Source organism: Rattus norvegicus, chromosome 10 (genome assembly GCF_036323735.1).
Source record: "Rattus norvegicus strain BN/NHsdMcwi chromosome 10, GRCr8, whole genome shotgun sequence".
Lineage (NCBI taxonomy): Eukaryota > Metazoa > Chordata > Mammalia > Rodentia > Muridae > Rattus > Rattus norvegicus.
The window spans coordinates 15,683,904-15,697,687 of NC_086028.1; the positions used below are offsets into that span (position 1 = coordinate 15,683,904).

General features: G+C 41.7%; 1 protein-coding gene and 1 non-coding gene across 5 annotated transcripts in view; one reads left to right on the forward strand and one right to left on the reverse strand.

The window, feature by feature from the left end:
- The window catches only part of Axin1 (axin 1), a 52,199-nt gene that overhangs the window by 16,010 nt on the left and 22,405 nt on the right, over positions 1-13,784 (forward strand). The window lies entirely within an intron of this gene.
- On the reverse strand, positions 5,186-5,311 carry LOC120095465 (U6atac minor spliceosomal RNA). Its single transcript, XR_005490931.1, has one exon. It is a non-coding gene; the product is annotated as a U6atac minor spliceosomal RNA (small nuclear RNA).

The window sequence follows — 13,784 nt, forward strand, 5'->3', positions numbered from 1 at the left end:
AATTATTTAACTAAGTACGTAGAACTACCTTTTCCCTTTAAGTTGTTTTGAAGTGCTCACACCTTTAATCCCACCGATGGCAAAAGAATCTCTGTGAGTTCAAGCCCAGCCTAGTTTGCTTAGAGAGATCCTGTCTGTCTTTTTGTTTCGTTTTGTTTTCGAGACATGGATTCTCTGTATAACAAAGCCCTGACTATCCTGGAACTGGAGCTCTGTACACCCTGATGTCCTCAAAGTCTCAGAGATCTTGCCTGTCTCTGACTCCTGAGTGCTGGGATTAAAGGTGTGGGCCATCATGCCCTGGATGAGAGAGCCTGTTTTAAAAGTAAGAAGAGAGAGAAAGTCAGTTTTGTGAGGGCTGGTGAGATGATTCAGTAGTTAGAAGATCCTGCCTCTGAGCCTGAGGATCTGAGGTCTGAGTTCCATCCCTAGGATCTGCTTAGTGAAAAGAGAGAAATGACTTTCACATGTTCTCTGATATGTACAAACACACCATGACACACACCCCCACACATGTACACATCTCTACAAATACATTAATATGCAAGAGTTAGGTTCATAGTGACTTTAGAAACCCCAGTTTAAGCCTGTTTTGGTGGCACATGCCTTTGGTCTATCCTAGCACTAAAGGGAGGCAGAGGCAGGGAGATCAGTGTTGTGGTAACTATTAATAAAGGAATCTAATACCATCTGCCTTAGTGCCGGCTCAGGTGGGCCACATGGCATCTGCTGGGTATTTTCATCTCAAAGAGAGCAAAGCATCAACCAACTCACCATCTCATGCTGCCGCCAGTTACTCTCTGAGCCTGCCAGGCCACTGCCATGCCAGTTCCTCACAGAGTCTGCCTATTTCGTGGCTTTCTTGCTGTGGACTCTGATCACATTCCCAGCATTCACCTCCTGTGGTATAGTATATTCCCAGTATCCCGTTAAATCAAAACTCAATAAGCTTGTAATTTAGCAATCATATTTATATCTTAAATTCTCAATCCACAAAACGTCCACATAATAAACTCACAACCAATTGATAATGATATAAACTGCCTACCTAGATAAGACAAATTGTCCTATAAAAATCTATCCCTTAAGAAATATTCATAACTACTTGTAGCCATTTAAGGCCATACAGATCTCGATAGTCCTTCTCTGCCTTCTCTTGGTTCTTCCTTTTCCTCTCCTACCTTAAAGAAACTCTGTCCCTGCCTTACTTTTTCACAGGCCATGCCTTATCTTGTGCTTGCCCTCACTAGCATATAGACATCAACTACAGATCTGCATGAGTTTGAGGGCAGCCTAGTCTACGAAGCAAGTTCCAAAACAGCCAGGCCTACACAGAGAAATTCTATATCAAAACAAAAAGAAACAAAGAAGGAAAGAAAAGAAAAAGAAACCCTAGCTTAATAAGTTCACAGGCTTTATTTTGTGAAATTGACTACCTTCCTACTGTGCTTTTTATGTTTTTTATGTATTCTGCAGAATAAGGATGTTGTAGAGAAGCCATAGATAGATAATATGTGGGAAGTGCAGAGATTCTTACCAGATGACTGTTTACCTCTACTTGGGCATTGAGCCTCCTGAACAAAGTTTATGTTTAGATGCTGGTAGAATTAACGTCTGAGTTTGCAAAGGTAGGATGGTGCATGACACATTGAGGGTTCTAACACTAGGTCTTCCTTCCTCTGCCCCAACTTGGTTTTTGCAGCAGCCCAACTCTGCTTAGCCACCTACGTCAGTTTAGCTGCAGCTCTGATCCTACCACATGAGCTACCACATGAGTGCAGGGAATTGAACCCAGGTCATCTGGAAGAGTTCTCTGTGCCATCTCTCCAGCCCCATTAGAGCAAATCTTAAATATACTATCCCTTGTGCCAGTGCTGCAGAGATTTCTTATGAACCCCAATGTACCCACCATACTATCCGTACATGCCTGTCAATAGTCATGCAGAATTCCACAGTCTGACAGAACTCCACAGCATCCATGAAATACAATGGGTAGGGGTTGGACAAAGAAATTGAGATTAGCTCCAGTCTTGAGCTCCCAGGCCATGAGATGCTGGTACTTGATATTACTGGTTCGCTGGGTTTATGAATGGGAAGCACTTACAGGCAACACAAGACTGAACACTTTAATCCCAGAACTTGGGGCAGAGACAGAAAGATCTCTCTTGAGTTTGAGGCTAACCTGACCTACACAGTGACTTCCAGGACAGCAAAGGCCATTAAGAGAGACTGTTTCAACAACAACAAAAATCACAAACCACAACAAAAAAAATGGGATAGCTTAACATTTTTTAAAAAGATGCATTTGTTGTGTTGGAAAGATAGCTCAGTGGTTAAGAGCACTGATTGCATTTCCAGAGGTCCTGAGTTCAAATCCCAGTAACCACATGGTGGCTCACAACCATCTGTAATGGGATCTGATGTCCTCTTTTGGTGTGTCTGAAGACAACGACAGTGTATGCATATACATAAAATACTTTTTTTAAAAAAATGCATTTGTTTTTTGTTTTGTGTGTTTTTTTTTTTTTTTAAAGATTTATTATATATAAGTATACTGTAGCTTACAACCTCTGTAACTCCAGTTCCAGGCAGGGCATCCAGTTCTCTTTTCTGGTCTTCATGGTCACCAGGCTCACAACTAATACACAAACATATATGCAGGTAAAACACTCATACACATAAAATAGAAAGAAAACACATTGACATTATGTTCTCGGAAAAAATACAAACAGAATGTTACAAATTTATGTAGCAATAACTACTTCACATTATACAAAAGGTACGTTAATCAAGATAATACAGCCTTTAGGTTCTAAACTAAAGGATTTTTTTAGTTTTCCGCAGAATCCTTAAAGCTTGTGACACTTAAATTTGCTAGCCTTTCTCTTGGGAGATAAACTATTATATTTCAGCAATGATAACAAAGACTAACAGACTCGTTGTTTATTATGAATCACTAAAACTGTGTTCAACCATGGCTAAAATGTCTCATGTTCTTGTTCTGTTGATAAAGCTGTACTTCCCAGCTATTGGCTGGACTATTTATATTTGGTTCATCTATCAAGAGACTGAATTGAGATTAAGATAGAAGATAGTTATGTTAAAGTCCATCAACTCTGAAGAATTTCTAAACATGTTATCTGATGAAATACTTTGGATAAAAGCCTAATAATTGTTTATTTAAATGTTCTTTAGAAAATTCTGTTGGAAGGTGCTGACTTACAGAGTTTCCTTTCTGTTCCAAGTATAATCGGGCTCCACTGAGTAATATTTTCAGTTAGGGTGCCATTGACCCCTGCTCCCCTCCCCCCCCAGGTGGGTTCTCTTGAAATTGCTTGAAGTCCCTTTATTCAGACTAGGGTTGGCATGCTATATAATTTTCTTCATGGTCAGTCTGAAGTAGGTCCTCTATGTTTGCATTTCTGTTCCCCAGTGATCAAATCACTTTTTGAGATTTATTTTATTTATCTATGTGAGTACACTGTCGCTGTCTTCAGACAAAACCAAAAAAGGGCATCAGATCCTGTTACAGATGGTTTCAAGCCACCATTTGGTTGCTGGGAATTGAACTCAGGACCTCTGGAAAAGTAGTCAATGTTCTTAACTGTTGAGCCATCTTTTTTGTTTTTGTTTTTTATTTAATTAAGAAAACATTTTATGTGTATGGGTGTTTTGCCTACATATATGCTTGGGCACTGTATACATGCCTGCTACCTGCAGGGACTAGAAGAGAGCATTCGATCTCCTGAACTGGGTTACAGATGATTGTAGTGGCCACGTTGATGCTGGGAATCTAACCCTAGTGTCTCTGGGAAAACAGCCAGTGCTCTCTTCACCTCTGAGCCATCTCTCCAGGCCCTAAGATTTAAAATTTTTATTTCTTTATTTAAAATTGTGCATGTATATATGAGTGAACACCCGGGGACCTAAGGTCTCAGATCTCTAGAGCTGAAGTTACAGGTAGTTTTGAGCTACTCGACATGGGAGCTGGGACTAGACTCAGGACTCCCCGCCCCTTTCCAGCCCCTTTTTAAAAAAATTTAATTTGTGTGTGTGTGTGTGTGTGTGTGTGTGTGTGTGTGTGTGTGTGTGTGTGTGTATGTGTACATGTTTGTATGGATATTCAGACTGAGTGCCTTGTACTTTTGGATGTAAGAGAGTGTTGATTCCCCTGGAATTGGATTTACAGACTTTAGTTGGTATGTGGGTGCTAGGAATTGAAACTAGGTTCTTTGTAAAAACAAGTACTCTTAACTACTGAGTCATTTTTCCAGTCTCTTCATGAATCTTTACCAACATGAAGTGCTATATTTTGTGATATATGAGTAATAAACTAGTTTTTCCTGAACATGTTTCCCAAAGCCTTCTGTGTTCCTACTCTAGCTGAAAGAATTAACCTGTAGGCATTTTGTGTCTCTGAGTACTGTAGTACAAGGTACTGTGTTGCCTTGGTGCTTGGTGGTGTATATGATGTTCAATAGTGTGGTGCTAGGTGCATGGTGTCATCAGTATAGGTGTCCTAGATGCTCTCTGAGTTCCTGAGATACTGTGTTATGGTGTGCTGTGTTCAATGCTGTGGTTGAGTGCTATGGTACTACTGGGTGTTAGGTTAGTAATAAATGATACTAGTTGCTGTTCTTTTTTTTTTTTTAAGTTTTTTTTTAATTCTATGTATATGAGTACACTGGTATGTCAGACACACCAGAAGAGGGCATTAGATCCCATTACAAGTGGTTGTGAGCCACCACATGGTTGCTGGGATTTGAACTCAGGGCCTCTGGAAGAGCATTCAGTGCTCTTAACTGCTGAGCCAGCCAACTCTCCAGCCCCTAGTTGCTGTTCTTGTGTAGTTGTCAAACTCACTTTGTGGACCCTAGTTGGGTAGGATTTAATTGGGTGGCATGTCTCTCAAGTGTATTATACCTTTATGCTGGAGTTGAACTGGTGACCCTTTCTGTGGCTATGACTTCTTTCCCAGGATGGCTTTTGAGACAAGGTCTTGCTGTGTATCCTAGATTAGCCTAGGACTTGAGTTATGATCCAGGCTGGCCTTATACTTAAAAGAGATCCTCCTGCTTCCACTTCCTGAGTGCTGATGTTATTATTTTCTTTTTTTTTTCCCTCCATCTTTATTAACTTGGGTATTTCTTATTTACATTTCAATTGTTATTCCCTTTCCCGGTTTCAAAAACAGTTGTTAGATGCCACGAAGTAGGTGGCAATGCCTTAACCGTATGTGTGTTGTTAGGCCCAAGGGCCTCTTCCATTCTTGTCAAGGGGAGTGCTAACCTTCTCTCCTTTCATACAACACGCTGATGTTATTATTAACAAGTGTTGACTGCCACACTTGGCTTTCCTGTTTTCTTTAAGGTGTTGGGTATTGAATCTGGGGCCTTAATCATGGTAGATAGACACTCTGCTGCTGAGCTACATGCTGACCTTACCCTGAGGATGGATGTCTTTGAATGTGTTCATTGTTGTTAGTGTTGTTAGTGTTCTCTCGTAGTATTGCAGGTTTTTCCCTTTAAGACTTTTTTCACTTGAAGAAACTTGTCTTTCAGTTATGTGATTGATCTTTTGATAATTTCTTCTAATGTCATTTTTTGAATACTTTCGTTCCTTTCCATCTCCCTGTTTTTTGTTTTTCGTTGTTTGTTTTAATTTAGAGCCTGTGCATTATAGATCTCGATCTTATGAAATGATGCCTTTCCACCCTTTTTTGGGGGAGTGTCTTACCATGTGGCCCTGGCTAGCTTGAAACTCACTATGTATCCCAGGCTGGCCTTGATCTGTGGAAGTCATCATCTCTATGCTTCTTGAATGCTGGAATTACTGGTGTGTATCACCATATGTGGGCCTTTAAATATTTTTTAACAGAATTAAGAGGAAAAGACATGTAGACTAGCTAGTTAGAGAAAGTCAAATGTGACACCCATGTAGCATGAAGATGGAGGTAGAAGGTCATATTTGTTATACAAGCTCATTATGAGTGAAAATTACATCCTTCTCAGGAGCATAGTGTTCTGTGTAGCAGGTTTTCCTACATGAGACATAGCTAAAATCTTGGCTTGTGTGTGTGTGCTTCCCATTCTTCTACAGCTCAGGGGTTCTACCTGATCTGCTAGAGGACCTTTGCTCATCACAAGAAAATTGGGCCTGGCCTGGGTGTTGCATGCACTTTATCCCAGCAGTTGGGAGGCAGAGGCAGCCAATCTCTGACTTTGAGGCCAGCATGCCAGCCAAGACTGAGATCATCTCAAAAAAAACTCAGAAAGGAAGAGGAAGGAGGGAAGGAAATTGGTTTCTTAACTCAGATATACTTATCTCTGCTTCCCGAGTGGGGACCGAACCCAGGGCCTTGCGCTTCCTAGGCAAGCGCTCTACCACTGAGCTAAATCCCCAACCCCTAGGTACCCATTTTTTAAATTGTTGTTTATTGTATGTATGTACACCATATGTGTGTATTGAATTTTTTTGTGTATGCGCAGGTGTACATGTGGAGACCAGAGATTGTCAGGTGTCTTTTCTCTCAGATATATTGAGGCAGATCTCTTACTTGAACCCATTGTTAGCTCCTTCTGTTAATGTTTGCTTCACTTCCCAAGCACTAGGATTATGGGGACCAGGATGGAGGAAGGCAGTGGATCCCATCAACCTGACATTTATATGCCCTATTAGATATGAGGAACAAAGACCCCTTAGTGAAAGCAAGACAGTTTTAAAACTTTGCAAAATTAGGTATCAGAGTCAGCTCAGAGTTGGGTTTTATATCCCTAAATAGAGCTTCATTCTTCTTTTCCTCATTGGCTTCATAGTCAGGAGAGTACATCTTAATGTCATCTACATCTTTTCTTTCCCTCTGCCACCTACATTTGTCTAGTTTCAACAGATTATGGATGGATTCATTTCTGTTTCACATTCTGTTTATTTTAAAGCTTACCAGACATGTGACTGTCATATCTGTAGTCAAGTTTGACTGTTAATTTTCTATTTTAAACTTCTTGTTTAGGTGAGGGGTAAGCTAAACCAGCAACTTGGGTAAAGGGGTATAGCTAGATTAGCAGAAGCAAGGAGAGTCTAATGGTTTTTATTTGTATCTGAGCCTAAGCTGGCTCAAGACACTTTGGGTGTATGTATGTACGTACGTGTACAGGAGCCATTGGAGTCAGAAGAGGTTATTAAACATTCCCTCAGATGGGGGTTATTCTGAGCTGCCATGTGGATGCTGAGAACCAAACTCGGGTTCCCTTTCAGAACAGTGAGCACTTTTAACCACTTTTAATCTCTCCATCTCCCCTGCTCCCCTTTCTAAATTTCTTACATGGAGATCTGAACTTGATTTCTTAAATGCCAAGCCTTTTAACACCGAACCATCCCCTAGTGCCTATAAATATCTTTTAACCCTAAGTTTATAGTTTTAACAAGTTGTATTTTACACTACACACATACACGCATGCTTAAGGTGAGAATGCTAGATGAAGGTGTACCACCACATCTTTTCAGTCCTTCATGGCTGTTTTTGTATTCATGATGGATACATATCTCTCTCTCTCCATCCCAAAGAAGCATAAGACTTGATGAAAGCTGGGTGTGATAACACATATCTTTAATCCCAGCTGTTGGAGGCAGACACAGATGGATCTCTGTAAGTTCAAAGCTAGCCTGTTCTACATTGTGAGTTCTAGGCTAGCCAGGTCTACACAGTGAGACCCTATCTTAAAAATAAAACAAGAAAAAAGGAACGAACAAGCATCTGCATGTGTCCCAAAGTTGAAGCTCTTTGGTGGTTGCTACTTTACAGTACTTATTTGACTATCTTGAGTCTATGAAGGAGAGTTGGCATGTCTTTGGAACTGACAGTCCTCTGAAATATCTGCTTATTAGGACAAGGCTAGAGTGAGGGACTGACATCTCCACATAACAATATTATATTTTATATTATTTTATATTAAATAAGACCTTCCCTCTCTTTTTTTTAAAGATTTATTTTATTTATTATCTATGAGTACACTGTAGCTGTCTTCAGACACCAGAAGAGGTAGGGCATCAGATCTCATGGTGATCCACCATGTGGCTGCTGGTATTTGAACTCTGGAAGAGCAGTCAGTGCTCTTAACCACTGAGCCATCTCTCCAACCCGACCTTCCCCCTCTTAAGGCTTGCTATCCTTCTACTTCAACCTCTTACATGCTGAGATTACAAGTTTGTATCAACATTCAGCTATTCCATTTATTTAATCCCACTATTTAAATCTCAACTTCATCAGTTAGAGTGTTTATTAGATTTGTGACTTACAGAATTATTCTGAAACCATTTATATGAGTCCAGGCTCTTGAAGAAAGTGATAGGAGCTGTGTAATCACTCAGGTGCAAGCAGAAAAGAAAGGGGTCTCTAGGGCCTCAGTGCTTTTGAGCCCTGACTAGCAAGTCCAGTGTATAGTTTTACAGAGCTTTCTCCTTTTATTTTTTTTAAAAATTTATTTATTATATATAAGTACACTGTAGCTGTCTTCAGACACACCAGAAGAGGGCATCAGATCTCATTACACATGGTTGTGAGCCACCATGTGGTTGCTGGGATTTGAACTCTGTACCTGGAAGAGCAGTCAGTGCTCTTAACCACTTAGCCATCCCTCCAGCCCGAGCTTGCTCATTTTAAATTCCTCTTTGCATCTATTAGTCCATAGTTTTCACTTTGATGTTAAGAGATACATGAAATAGATAGATTTGCTGCAGAAAAGAGAAAGTAAGGTAAACAGAGGTGTCTTATCTTTCTGTCACCCAGAGACAACCTTATATGGCCTGGATTCCTCTAGGTTTTTCTTAATACATAGTCTAGTTTTTAGTTCATGCATGGTATATGTGTGGCATAAAAGGACAATTTTCAGTAGTTCTCTCCCACCACGTGTATTTAGTGATTGAACTCAGGCGGTTGGATTTGGCATTAGGCACTTTTACCATCTAGGCTACCTTGCTCATCCTTTAGCAGTTACTTTAAACATTTGCTGATTGGGTTAACACTGGAATGTGTAGAATTGGGCTGGAGACGATATGAAATCAGATATGGCCCTCACTTGCACACTTTCTATTCTGTAGAGCCATGGTAGAGTCAGCAGTGCTTGGGTCCTGAGGATCTGTTGTTCTGACTTCAGAATCTTGAATTGGTTGCATATTTATGTTATTTAGCTGTGGCCTGTAACCAACTTTTTTTTTTTTTTCTCTCTCCTTCCAACTCTGAGGGATGCAGGGCCAAAGACAGTGTAGTCTATGTTGAGGTTCTTCTGCATTGTTTTCTGAACCCTCTCCAAGCACTGAGTACTGTACATTTACTAAGAGCTCAGAAATCCTACAGAGAATCTATTGTCCCTCCCTCCCTCCCTCCCTTTCTTTTTAAATTTTAGATAGGGTTTTTCCATGTAACTCTAGCTGGCTTAGAAATCACGTGTAAATCAAACTGGCCTCAAGCTCACAGAGATCACCCTGCCTCTGCCTCCAGAGTGCTAGGATTAAAGGCTTATGCTACCACGCCTGGCTGACCATTATCATTTCTGCTTTACAATGAAGAAATGGTGACTTAGTGGTAACAGGAAATTCAGTCAGAATTCCTCAAGGCGTGATGACATCACCTCATCTACTGCATTTGCACAGTGGGAGCCATGTACCCTCTTTACCCCCACTCAGTTAGGTTGTTCCCAGCCCAATCAGAAGCTGCCAAGTGGGTTTACAGTGAATGGCAGGCTGCTTCAGATTCTAAGGTCACCTGGGCCTGTTCACAAGGGTTCTAACATCTGATTGATGTACTATTGGAGGGTGCTGGTGACTGATCCACACAGGGGAGAAAGAGGCCGGATTCCTAATGAGGGGATTTTGCTGGCTACTGGTGGGGGTTGTGGATTGCATCCAGTAGGATGTTCTTTTCCCTCTAGGTACAGAGGTGAGTGAGGTGCTTGTTCTGTACGTAACTATATTTACACAGTAGGGTATACCCAGGAAGATCTTGTTTGTGAGCCAGGGTTTTGTGGTAATTTAGAGTGAGATGTTCCCTCTCACCCTTCTAGTATCATCACAGGTTCTTCTGTAGTTCTGAAGCCCTGTATGAGAAGATAAACTCTGGAAGAGGAGATATCTTGGGAAACTAGTCTCTTGTCCAAAGGATATAGCATAGGGAATGTGGAATGAAAGATATATTGGTGTCACGGTCATGGTGATCTAATGAGATGGACACAGTCAGAACCTAGACATCACCACCTTCTATGAGTGGGTATGCATTATAACATGGATAAATAATAGTTGTCATCCCTGGGTGGACACCATCCAGATATCAAACAATATGTTTTTTTTTTTTCTGGGTGTGGTTTCTCTGTAGTTATAGCTATCCTGGAACTCAGTCTGTAAACAACTTCTGCCTGCTACATGCTGAGATTAAAGACTAAAGGCATTCACCAACACGCCTGGCAATAGCATGCTCCTTCCTGTAAGTGGATGTGCATCTGAGCATGGGTGGCATGCTGTCACTCATGAGTGGACAATGTTAGGACTTTAATGATATGCTATCATGCTTTCTGTTCTTTGATGTCAATTGCCTTCATCTATTTGGGACCATAGATGTAGTATCAGAGACTGAGTATTATCTCTTTGTTCTTCTGGAATCACAGCTTGTCTGAATCATTACATGGATGTTAGCAGGGTGGGTTCCTGTTGTGATTGGTGAGGGGACTGAGACTCTGGGATTAATGGTTCTGAGCCTGGAAGAGGATGTTCGTTACTCCTGCATGTGCACCTTATATTTACTCTTTGCTGTTCTCAGGGCAAGATGCAGGCTGGTATTGAGGGTAGGAATGCAGCTGAGGGTAATCTCTGCCAGTCAAGTGTAGATCTAGGTTCAGATAGGAACGATGAGCTTCAGGGACAGGTCTGGAGACAATGGTCTGCAGGTAGTGGGGCATGGTCAAGTCTACTCACATGCCCTTGTTTGGCTTCTATACTCTGCTAAGACACTGTCCTCACCACTGCTGTCTGAGCTCCAGAGATATCATAAAGAACCAGCAACTATTGGATGAATTCATCCAATTTGAGTTGAGTCTCTGGGATTTAGTTGGCCAAAGACACAGGACTGGGGTGGGGTGGTCTTAAGAGTTAGACAGACCTTTTCCTCTAGCCCACATCCCGTTCAGTCCAGGATGTCCCCCTGGCGTAAGACAGATTTGTCCATAGGTACCAGGGCAAGGGGCTGGGACAGTAGGAACAAGCCTTGGGAGAGGATACATATATTTGTTGGTTCTTGGCTTATGCCCATTTGGAGCAGCAGAGTAGGCAGAGTTCAGGCCAAGTCTACCAGCATAGGAGCTCAAGGCCTCTGATTCTCAGGAGTATTCCATCATCTGTCACAACAAATTAAAGCCAGTAGAGCCCCTGCCCCTACCTATGGATGTTAGGTTGCTTTCTCAGGAGACTGAGGCAGTCAAGTGATCACTCAGCACAGGAGAGAAGAAAGAACAAAACCAAAACAAACAGCAGCAACAAAAACCAGTGCTTCAAGCTGGGCCTGCTGTAGTACATACCTCTTAGGAGGCTGAGACAGAAGAATAAATGTGAGTTTAAGGCCAATTTGGGCTGTATATTGAAGCCTTATCTCAAAACAAAACAAAGCAAAACAAACGAGGAGCTGGAGAGTTGGCTTAGTGTTAAGAGTTTTGGCTACTCTTCCTGGAGAACCCTGGTTCAGCTCCCCGCATCTTCATAGCAACTCACAACCATCTGTAACTGAAGTTCCAGGGAATCAGTAAACCTTTCTGGACATGTATGTGGTACACAGACTTACACGCAGGCAAAGCATCCATATGCATAAATAATTTTAAAATTCTCTGTGTGTATGTCCGTCAGTCCATCTGTCCCCTGGCACTTAGCCACATCTCAGTCCTGCTTGCCCGTTAAGGAATGTGCTGAAAAAGTTGGTTGTAAGCTCTGCTTTTTCTTTTCCGTTTTTCTTTTGTTTTTCTTTTTCTTTTCTTCCTTCCTTCCCCCTTCCCTTCCCCCTTCCTTCCCTCCCTCCCTCCCTCCCTCCTTCCTTCCTTCCTTCCTTCCTTCCTTCCTTCCTTCCTTCCTTCCTTCTTTTTGAACTGGGTAGTGATGGTATACATCTTTTTTTTTTTTTCTTTTCTCTTTTTCGGAGCTGGGGACCGAACCCAGGGCCTTGCGCTTGCTAGGCAAGTGCTCTACCACTGAGCTAAATCCCCAACCCCCATACCTGGCTTTTTATGAACGATGAACTCAGGTCCTCATGCTTGCATAGCAGTTGTTTTATAATTGAACTATCTCCCTAGCCCTAAGATAAGTGTTTTCATTGACCCATGTTAGAAGATATCCTAGGAAGCCTGAAGAGCATTTAGTCACCAAGTAGCTTCTAGCTGGGAGAGACAGATGAACCAGGTATTAAGACGCCATAGCTGTGTCAAATGTGGGTTTGGTTCCCAGCGCTCACATCAGGCAGTTCATTCCTGCCTATACGTCAGTTTCCGGAGATACAGTACCTTCTTCTTGCCTCTGTAGGCACTAAGCGTACACATCGTGCAAATGCATATATGAGTATATCTGTGTGCACTCTGGGTTGGCCACGGATGACCAGATTGCCACTCAAAATAGCCTGAACGTCAGCTGATATGTGGTGTTACAAGGGCTGGAAAGAAGCACTGATGCTCAGGACACTGTGTCAGGGCCTGTTGCTGAGTCAAGGTGGGCAGAGGCCAAGTGAATGGAGTGTGGAGCATCCTGAACACAGGAGCTGCAGGGCTTGGCTTGGTGTAAGTGTGGGATGTAGATAAAAGTTTGTTCTTTGGGTCTGTGCATGTCTAGGTGCCATAGCACCATTTATTAAAAAGACTGCCTTTTCTTCATCAATTTGCTTTTGTACTTATGTCAAGATGGGCATGTTTGCGTGGATTCCATTAAATTTTTATTTTGAGAACTTTGAAAAGTGCAGTGGGCTGGAGAGATGGCTCAGTGGTTAGGAACACTGACTGCTCTTCCAGAGGTGCTGAGTTCAATTCCCAGCAACCACATGGTGGCTCACCACCATCTATAATGAGATCTGATGTCCTCTTCTGGTGTGTCTGAAGGCAGCAACACTGTACTCATATATAATAAATAAATAAATCTTTAAAAAAGAAAAGTGCAGAGTGACTATAATGATGTACACCTGTAGCATCCCTGCCACCGCTGCGTACTTGTAGGTGGTCAGAGGATGCATGTGGATGGTTAAAGGAGGCCTGTTCCCTTAGAAACAGTTTGGGTGTTCCTCATCTTCCTACACTGAGGGTACCATACAGAGTGCCTGGCAGGCAAGTACAGTCTATGGCTTACTGCTTAGTGGGAAGGGCTCTAACCCTAGGATCTAAGATCCAAACAGAGAAACCTCTTAAATAGCTCCATTTTTGTTATTTTCTATTTTACTGACTTCAGGTACAGTGAATAGAGTTATTGAAGGCCATCACTATATAGCCCTGGCTAGCCTGGAGCTCTATATCAGTGGTTTTCAAGCTGAGTCATAATCCTTTTGGCAAACCTCTGTCTCCAAAAAATATTTACAATTTATAATTCATAACAGTAGCAGAATTGCAGTTCTAAAGTAGCAATGGAAATAATTTTATGGTTGAGGGTCATCATAATATGAGGAACTCTATTAAAGAGTCACAGCATTAAGGTTAAGAACCACTCTACAATCTGATACCCTCTTCTGCTGTGTCTGAAGACAGCTACAGTGTACTTATATATAACGAATAAATAAA